This window comes from Phyllostomus discolor, chromosome 1, assembly GCF_004126475.2.
Source record: "Phyllostomus discolor isolate MPI-MPIP mPhyDis1 chromosome 1, mPhyDis1.pri.v3, whole genome shotgun sequence".
NCBI classification, from domain to species: domain Eukaryota; kingdom Metazoa; phylum Chordata; class Mammalia; order Chiroptera; family Phyllostomidae; genus Phyllostomus; species Phyllostomus discolor.
The window spans coordinates 104710314-104719617 of record NC_040903.2 but is presented as its reverse complement, the minus strand read 5'-3'; the positions used below and the strand labels follow the sequence as shown (position 1 = coordinate 104719617).

At 36.6% G+C, this 9304-nt stretch overlaps 1 non-coding gene across 1 annotated transcript; it reads right to left on the bottom strand.

Annotated features, from left to right (window-relative positions):
• Positions 1-6571: 6571 nt before the first annotated feature.
• Positions 6572-6762, bottom strand: LOC114493480. The gene has a single exon (XR_003684150.1). It is a non-coding gene; the product is annotated as a U2 spliceosomal RNA (small nuclear RNA).
• Positions 6763-9304: the final 2542 nt, after the last annotated feature.

Here is a 9304-nt window from a genome sequence, read left to right as displayed (position 1 = left end):
CAGCAACTGCCTTGCCACATGTCCTTTCTGGCCCTGGCTGCCCATCTTTGCTCCTCCTACAAGTTTGAATGAATGTTTCTTCTTCAACTCCTTGGTTGTCAGACATCCACATGGTTCAATTTTCTGGTAGTCTGGTTATTTTTTGTTTTAAAATTTGTTATTGTCTTTCTTTGGTGTGTGAGGAGGCAAAATATATGTATGTACACCTCCACCTTGGCCAGAAATCTTAAAACTGTCTTTTTTATGGCCAAGTAGTATTCCATTCTGTAAATGTCCCATAGTTTTATCCACTCATCTATTGATAGATACTTGGGCTGCTTCTGTATCTTGGTGATTGTAAATAACATTGTAATAAACTTAGAGGGGCTTATGTTCTTTCTAATTAGTGTTTTGAGTTTCTTTGGAGATATTCCTAGAAGTCAGATAGCTGGTTTGAAAAGCAGATTGATTTTTAATTTTTTTGAGGCATGTCCACACTGATTTCCACAGTGGCTGCACCAATCTGCATTCCCACCAACAGTGCAAAATGGTTCCCCTTTCTCCACATCCTTGCCAGTACTTGTTGTTTGATTATTTATTGATGATGATCATTCTGACAGGTGTGAGATGATATCTCATTGTGGCTTTAATTTGCATTTCTCTGATAATCAGTGATTTTGAACATCTTTCATATGTCCTCTTTGCAGAAGTGTCTATACAAAGCCTTTGCCCATTTTTAAAATTTTTTTTTTTTTGCTGTTGAGTTTTGTAAGTTCCTTATACATTTTGGATATTATCCCCTTATTAGATGTATTGGTGAATATTTTCTACCATTTTGTGAGTTTTCTTTGTATTTTGTTGATTTTTTTTGTTGTGCAAATTTTTTTTAGTTTGACGTAGTCCCATTTGTTTTTTTTTTTCTTTTGCTTCCATTGCTTGGTGACATATATCTGATAATATATTGATACAAGCAATGTCTGAGATTTTGCTACTTAAGTTTTCTTCTAAAATTTTTATGGTTACAGGTCTAACATTTAAGTTTTTGATTCATTTTGAATTTATTCTTGTGTGTGGTATAAGAAAGTGGTCTAGTCTCATTTTTCTGCATGTATGTGTCCAATTTTATCAACACCATTTATTGAATAAACTATCTTTAGCCCATTGTATGTGCTTCTCTGTAAAATATTAATTGACTATACACATGCGGGTTTATTTCTGGGTTCTCTATTCTGTTCCATTGATCAATGTGTCTTTTTTTTTATGCCAGTAGCATTCTGTTTTAATTACCATGGTCTTATAGTATATCTTGATATTAGGTAGTGTGATTTCTCTAGCTTTGCTCTTCTTTCTCAGAATCACTTTGCTATGTGAAGCCTTTTGTGGTTCCATATAAATTTTAAAATGTTTGTTCTAGTTCTGTGACTTACATCACTACAATTTTGATAGGAATTGCATTGAATCTATAGATTGCTTTTGGTAGTATGGGCATTTTAATGATGTTAATTTTCCAATCCATGAACATGATATGTGCTTCCAGTTATTTATATCTTCTTCTATTTCTTTTTTCAGTGTCTTATAATTTTTCCAAGTAGAGGTCTTTTACATCCTTAGTTAGGTTTATTGCTAGGTATTTTATTCTTTTTGTTGCAGTTATGAATGGGATTGTTTTCTTAATTTCTGTTAGCTCATTATTGGCATATAAAAATGCAACTGACATCTGGATGTTAATTTTGTATCCTGCTGCTTTGCTGAATTCATTTATCAGTTCTAGTAGTTTCTTGGTGTAATCTTTGGGGTTGTGTTGTACATTATCACACAATTTGCATATAAAGATAGTTTTATTTCATCCTTACCAATCTGAGTGCCTTTTATTTCTTCTTGTCTGATTGCTGTGGTTGGGACTTCCAGTACTATGTTGAATAGTGAGATGAAACAGACATCCATGTCATGTTCTCAGTCTTAAGGGGAGTGCTTGTAGTTTTTCCCCATTAAGTTTGATGCTGGCAGTGGGTTTGCCATATATGGATTTTATTATGTTCAGGTATGTTCCCTCTAATCCCACTATGCTGAGATTTTTTTTTTTATCACAAATGAGTATAGGATTTTATCAAATGCTTTTTCTGCATCTATTGATATTATCATGTCATTTTTATCTTTCATTTTGTTTGTGTGGCTAATCACATTTATTGATTTGCAAATGTTGTGCCAACCTTGTGTTCCTGGAATAAATCTTGCTTAGTCATGGTGTATGATCTTTTTGATGTATTGCTGTATTGGTTTGCTAATATTTTGTTGAACATTTTAGCGTCTATGTTCATCAGGGATATTGGTCTATAATTTTCTTTGTAGTGTCTCTATTTGGTTTTGGAAATAAAATAATACTGGTCTTATAAAATGAGTTTGGGATCCTTCCCTCCTCTTGAATTTTGTGAAATAGTTTCAGAAGGAGAGGTGTTATTTCTTCTTGGCATTTTTTGGTAAAATTCACCTGTGAAACCATCGGGCCCAGGGCTTTTGTTTGTTGGTAGTTTTTTGATTATACTTCAATTTCATTAAGTATAATCTGTTTATTAATATTTTGTGATCCTTCCTGATTTAGTTTTGAAAGATTGTATATTTCCAGGAATTTATCCATTTTGTCCCTGCTGTCCAGTTTATTGGCATATAGTTGTTCCTAATATTTTCTTAAAATCCTTTATATTTCTTTCTGTCAGTTGTTATTTCTCCTCTTTCATTTCTGATTTTATTTATTTGGGTCCTTTTTCTTTCTTTTTTTTCTCGGTGTGTCTGGTTGAAGGGTTGTCAATCTTGTTGATGTTTTCAAAGAGCCAGCTCCTAGATTCATTGATCTTTTGTATCATTTTTTAGATTCTATTTCTTTATTTCTGCTCTGGTATTTATTATTTCCTTCCTTCTACTCACTTGGGTTTTTTTTAAGTTCCTTTAAGTGTAAATTTAGATTGTTTATTTGAGCCTTTTTGTCTTTTTTGAGATAAGCCTGCAATGCTATGAATTTCCCTTTTAGGATTACTTTCCCAGTGCCCCAAATATTTTGGTTTGTTGTGTACTCATTTTGATCTGTTTGAAGGTAGCTTTTGATTTTTTCCCCTTGATCTTATTGTTGACCTATTCATTGTTTAAAAACATGAGCTTTAGCTTCTATATCTTTGAGTGTTTTTTAGTATTCTTTGTGTGATTGATTTCTGGTTTCATAGCATTGTGGTCAGATAAGATGTTTCATATAATTTCAGTCTTCTTAAATTTATTGAGACTTGTTTTATGTCCTAACATGTGGTCTATCCTAAGAGATGTTCCATGTGCACTTGAAAAGCATATATATTCTGCCACTTTGAGGTGAGATGCTCTGAAGATATCAAGTAAATTAAGGTCACAGTCTCCTTGTTTATTTTCTGCCTGGAAGATCAATCCATTGAAGTCAATGGGGTGTTAAAATCTGCTACTGTGACTATATTTCTGTTGATCTCTCCATTTATAGCAATGAAGAATTGCTTTACATATTTAGTGCTCCTATGTTGGGTGTGTATAAGTTTACTGTGTTATATCCTCTTCTTGGATTTTTCCCTTTATCATTATATAGTATCCTTATTTGTCTCTTTCTGTAGCCTTGTTTTTAAGTCTATTTTGTCATATGTAAGTACTGCTACTCCAGTCTTTTTTTCCTTTCCATTTGAATAGAATATATTTTTCTATCCCTTTACTTTTAATCTCTTGTGTCTCTTAGAGGCAGCATATATATGGATTTTTTTATTCTTATATTTTCAGCTATCGTATGTCTTTTGGTTGAAGCAATAAAACCATTTACATTTAAGTTAATTATTGATAGATACATATTTAGTGCTATTTTAAGGTCAGACTATCTTCCTCTGTTTTTGTGACTCTTGTTCTTTTTCTTCTTAAAGCAAGCCCTTTTACACTTGTTGAAGTACTGGTGTTAAGAAGCTCCTTTAGATTTTTCTTGTCTGGGAAGCTCCTTATTTCTCCTTGATTTTAAATGATAGCCTTGCTGGATAAAGTAGCCTTGGTTGTAGGTCCTTGCTCTTCATCACCCTGAATATTTCATGCCACTTCCTTCTGGCCTGAAATGTTTCTGTTGAAAAATCAAATGGCAACCTAATTGCTGCTCCCTTGTATGTAACTATCTGCTTTTCTCTTGCAGCATTTAGGATTATCTTTTTGTCTTTAAGTCTTGTCATTTTAAATATGATGTGCTTCAGTGTAGGCCTCTTTGGGTCCAACATGTTTGGGACTCTCTGAACTTCCTGGACTTCTATGTGTTTTTCCTTCATAGGTTTTGGAAGTTTTCCATCATTATTTCTTCAAATAAGTTCTTGATCTCTTGCTCACTCTCCTCTCCTTCTGGTATTCTCATGCTGTGCACATTTTTATGCTTCATGTCATCCAAAGTGTTTCTTAAGCTCCCTGTTTTTCTTTTTTGCTGCTTCATCTGGGCATTTTCTTCTATCTTGTCTTCTAATCACTGATTTGATCCTCTGTTTTTTTTCTGACATACTGTCTATTTTTTCCAGTGTATTATTTATTTCAGATATTGCATTCTTTATTTGTGACTGGTCCTTTTTTATGGTTTCTATGTCTTTTTTCATGTTGTTGAGCTGCCTTATAATCATTATGCTAAACTTTATGTTTGATAAATTGCTTGCATCCAGTTCGCTCTTCTTCTGGAGAATTCTCTTGTTCTTGCTTTTGAGGTCTGTTTGTTTGTCTTCTTATTTTGGCTGCTTATTTGAATATCTTTCATAGACTCTTGTATAGGCTTTTGTCATATGCTTCTTGTGCCTTGCACATGTCAACCAGTTTTCAGCTATCAACTATCCACTGCACTAGCCTCTCTTTGTTGGGCCTGTTGTGTGCAGAAAGAACTGCTGTGTACCATGGCCAACTTTTATTAGCATTGTGCCCTTGGTAGGTTCAGCTGAAGTCTCATGGAGCTCCCAGAGTTCTGCCTTAGTTGTTAAACTAATCAATTATATAGCCTCAACCTGTAATCAGCAGCCCTGCTTAAGCTCCTCAGGGTGGGATAGAGTAAGTCCTGTGGGCAGGGCTATTGCTGCCCCTCAGGCTGATGCCTTTTTCAGAGGAGTGCTGTGCCTGAGAAAGATGGCTCATGCAGGTTAGGGAATGATTCATTACAGGGATACTGGCATCTGTTCCTTTAGTTCTCTCCCCACAGCCACCAACCCTAGACTCTCCTCAAGAATCTCTAGTCAATTCTGCCCTTCCTCTGCCAGAGCCTAGGGTAAGTAGCTGCATGGGAAATTTTGTGTTTGCCTTCTAAGAGGCTCTCTGCATTTCCAGTTGTCTCTGATAGACAGAAATCCTGCTGCTTTTACAGCTTGGTGTTATTTGGGTTCCTTTCCACTCTGGTGCTGTAGGCTAGAAAGACAAGCTTAGGGTTTAGACCCCATATTTCTCAAGGGGAACCCCCTTGTCCACTGAAATATCCTTGCATAACTTCAGCTTCTGCCCATGGGAGCTTAGCCAACCCTCTCATGCCTCCTCTGCACTCCCTATCAGTCTTGTGGTGAAATGGTTTTCCTTTCTGTCCATTGTTGTAAGGCTTTTCTCCAGCTAGTGTTTAGTTAGTTATTCAGGATTATTTCTTTACAATTTAGTTGTAATTCCAGAGTGGTCCTGGGAGAAGGTTACTGTAGCTTCCACTTACTCCTCCACTATCTTAGATCCTATAAAATGTATTTTGAAGTAATCACTGTCTTCTCTAGGACCATGGCAACAAACACAATCATTTCTGGTTGGTACCCTTCTCTGAGCCAATATTTCATCCTTTTTAATGGCTGTGTCAAATTCCATTGTATATATGCACCACTTTTTTATCTGTTCATCTATTTATGGACACTTACGTTACTACCATATCTTGGCTTTTGGATATAATGCTGCAATGAACATGATGTGTATGTCTTTTCAATTTAGTTTTTGGGTTTTTTCAGTTAAATACCCAGAAGTGGAACTGTTAAATCCTTTTGTCTTTTGTTATAGCCTTTGTTTTAAAGTCTATTTTATCTGTTACAAGTATTGCTACCCCAACAATTTTGTCTCCATTTTCATATCTTTTTCTATCCTTTTACTTTTCATCTTGTGTGTCTTTTGATCTGAAGTGTTTCTCTTGTAGACAGTATATGTAAGAGTCTTCTTATCCATTCAACTACCCTATATCTTTGATTGGAACAATGAAAACATTTGCATTTAAAGTAATTGTTGATAGATATGTATTTATTGTCACTTTATTATTTGTATTTTTTACCTTTTTTTTTTCTTCTTAAGGAAGACCCTTAACATTTCTTGTAATACTGCTTTGGTGGTAATGAAATCCTTTAGTTTTTTCTTGCCTGGGGAACCTCTTTATCTGTCCTTCAATTCTAGATGATAGCTTTGCTGGGTAAAGCAATTTTGGTTGTAGTTCCCTGCTTTTATCACTTTGAATATTATATGCTAATCCCTTATGCATAGTTTCTGTTGAGAAATCAGCTGGAAGTATTATGAAAGTTCCTTTGTAGGTAATTAACTGCTTTTCTCTTGCTGCTTTTTTTTTTTTTTTTTCTGGTGCACCATTCTGGGAAATACTGCAATACCAGGTTGATGTGTGGAGTGGATGGAGCAAGCTCCCATTCCATTTCCCAGCTTCAAAAATCCACTTTATATAATGTCCTTGGATAGAGGACATATCAGATATTTAACTGAAAAGAACAGATACTACATTCAATCTTACCCAAAAGTCTGAGGAGCCATCTCTTGCTGATTGTAAGATTTCCTGTCTTCAACTTTTGCAGTTTTAATTATGATGTGTCTTGGTGTGAACCTCTTTGGGTTCATCTTGTTTGGGACTCTGTGCTTCTCACACTTGTATGTCTATTTCTTTTACCATGTTAAGGAAATTTGCAGTTGTTATTCTTTCAAATAGATTCTCAATTCCTTGCTTTCTGTCTTTTCCATCTCATACTCCCAGTATAAGGATGTTATTATATTTGTTGTTGTCCCCAAGGTCCCTTAAACTATTCTCATTCTTAAAATGTTTTTTATCCTTTTTGCTATTCTGATTAGGCATTTTCTGCTATCCTGTCTTTTAAATTCAATCCTCTGCTTCATCAAATCTGTTGTCAATTCCTTCTAGTGTATTCTTTATTTCAGACATTATGTTTCTCATTCCTGATATTGCTTTTTTATAGTTTCTATATCTTTTTTATGCTGTTGAAGCTCTTACTAAGCTCCTTGAACAGCCTTATAACCATTGTTTTGAACTCTGTATCTGGTAGTTTGCTTGCCTTCATTTCATTAATTCTTTGGAGATTTTTTCTATTCTTTTTTTTTTTTTTGCACATTTTTCTTTGCCTTCCCATTTTGGCTACTTCTATGTTTGTTCCTATGTATTGGGATATCTCCTAATCTTGGTAGGGTAGTCTTATGTAGTAGGTATCTTGTAGGGCCCAGTGGCACAACCTCCTCAGTCACCCAAGCCGGGTGCTCCAGGTGCACCCCAGGTGGGCTGTGTGCACCCTGTTGTTGAGAACTGATTGCTGTGTGCATGTCTATGGGATGGATGGCCCCCTGGGTTTATAGGCTATGAGAACTGACTGCAACAAGTCCAGAGTGGGGACTCTGGCACCCACTGAGTCTGCTGCTTGAGTGTGTCACTCTGGAGGTTGTTGGGTAGTGGTTTGAAGCACCAGATGCACTGGATATAGGACCTCCAGGTATGCTGGCTCTAGAGCCTCCTAGGAGGTACAGGCCAAGGTCAGCTACTGCCTGTGCCCTGCCACCCAGCTTGAGCTACAAAGCAGTCTGCCATTTGTGCTGGCCTTGTAGGTGGTCAGGAGAAGCCAAGCTGTGAACAGAGTCTGGCTGCCACTAGTGCCAGGTATGGGGCCACATAGCAAGAGTTTTAGGGCATGCCAAGGTGAGAGGCTGTTTCTTTAGGGTTTGTGAACCTTTGAGAGAGTTTAGAAAAGTCCAAAGCATGAGCCAAGACAGGCTGTTTGTATTGAAAAGCCACTGGAGGTGGCTTAGGTGGGCCTGTAAGTTTACTGGGGTAGGGTCTCAGGAAATCACCAGAGCAGGGCTAACAGTGTTAGTTAGGTTGCTGGAGAGTGAAATATTATGTCTGCCTGTCTCTGTAGGGGGAAGGCTCAGCAAAAGAACAATAGCTTTTGCCAGCATTCCTGTCTGGGAGAAAACTGCCCTCTAACCCTCATCCCAAAGCCAAACAATCTAGTTCCTCCCATCATATTCTTGGTGCCTTTTGAACTGTTGATTAGGTTTTGGAGCTCAGAGTAAGTGAGTCTGAATACATCCATGTGCCAGTCTTTTAAGAGAAATGCCTGGGACTCCAGCTGCCTTTCTCACTCAGTCACAATGCCTTGTGGTTTTTATAGCCAGAAGTTATGGGGACTTCTTTTCCTGGCACTCAAACTCTGGGTCCCTGGCTCCTCAGTGGATCCTCTGCAGCCAAGATCCCTCCTAATATTTAACAGCCACATCTCTAACCCTTCTACCAGTCTCAAAGTGGCTTTTTTTCTGCGTATCCTTAGTTGTAGGACCTCTGTTCAGTTTGATTTCAGGCAGTTCTCAGTGATGGTTGTTCTGTATTTTACTTTTAGTTTTGATGTGGTTGTGGGGGGAGGCAAGTACTGCATTTATCTATCCCACCATCTTGATCAGAGCCTCCTTAATAATTTCTTAAAATAAAGAAACATGATAGTGTATTGTTTGCTTTTGAACATGTAGTTGCTCAGAAATTTTTGCCACTGGAATGACTAAGTGAAGGACAGTGTTTAAACTATTTCCCTGGCATTAGAAACACAAACAAAAATCCACTTTGTGATGCTTGTGGCTTTCAAAGCATGATGACATATGCTTGAGATTAGTCTTGAAGTAGTGTCAAGTTTCACATCTAGGTTGCTGTTGTATGAAGCTGGGGCTCCTCAGAGCTTGATTTGATGCCATTTTGAGCATTTGTACACCAGTAAAAGAAATGCTTAATGTTTTCCTTGAGGGTGTATCATAAATCGTGTAAAGCCTTAGCAGAACTTTAAGAATTTGAATTAAATGTTGAATTAAATCATTTAGAAACCTAAATGATTGTAGAAGACTAGTAAATGAAGTGGAAAATAGGAACCATTGATGTTAATAATGCCACATATTTTCTTTTGTGATACTTTTGTTGTTAGTGTTTTTAGTTTTCAGACTCAGAAGAATAAAGTGCTGTGAATCCAAATAATTATATTAAATCTGTCTGGTTATCTAAAAGAACAGCAATCAAACAAGCATCTTGAGT